The following is a 535-nucleotide window of genomic DNA, read 5'->3' as shown; positions in this document are numbered from 1 at the left end:
GTCTCCTTTTCCTTCTCTGGCAGCTAGGTGGATAGAACACTGGATAGAAGAAAAGAATAAAAAATAAAATTAATTAATTAATTAATTAAAGAAACTAACCAACATATCAGCACAGTCCAGTGATATGCAATGTACCATACCCATAGTCCCTTACCTCTGCAATGAATGGAGGCAGCTGCATTCTCTATTTTCTCTGGGGTCAAGGTTGGTCATTAGAATTTCCCAGCACTCAGTTTGGGTTTCTTTGGTGGTAGTATGTTATTTTCCTGGTTCTGCTTCCTTCACCCCGCATCATTATTCACTTTGCATCTTCTCGCGCTTCTCTGAATTCTTCATATCCATCATTTCTTACAGCACAGTAAGAAACCATTATATTCCTGGATCACAACTCATTTAGCCATTCCCTGTCAATAGGCAATTGCTTTGCATTAATACTATATGAGGAATGCTGCTATAAATCTCACTGTACATGGGGGATTTCTTTTTATCATTGCCTTCACTGGGTTATACAACAGCTAGCAGGGTTTCCAGTCCA

General features: G+C 39.1%; 1 long non-coding RNA gene across 1 annotated transcript in view; it reads right to left on the bottom strand.

The window, feature by feature from the left end:
* The window catches only part of LOC114052023, a 27,439-nt gene continuing 26,904 nt past the window's right edge, over positions 1-535 (bottom strand). The window contains exons 2-3 of the long non-coding RNA XR_003570209.1: positions 155-404; positions 1-39 (exon numbers count right to left, since the gene is read on the bottom strand). This is a non-coding gene — a long non-coding RNA (uncharacterized LOC114052023). The remainder of the gene's footprint in view (positions 40-154; positions 405-535) is intronic.

This window comes from Vombatus ursinus, unplaced genomic scaffold (assembly GCF_900497805.2).
Source record: "Vombatus ursinus unplaced genomic scaffold, bare-nosed wombat genome assembly UNPS02014807.1, whole genome shotgun sequence".
NCBI classification, from domain to species: domain Eukaryota; kingdom Metazoa; phylum Chordata; class Mammalia; order Diprotodontia; family Vombatidae; genus Vombatus; species Vombatus ursinus.
The sequence above is the reverse complement of the archived record's forward strand: the minus strand, read 5'-3'. Positions and strand labels throughout refer to the sequence as shown.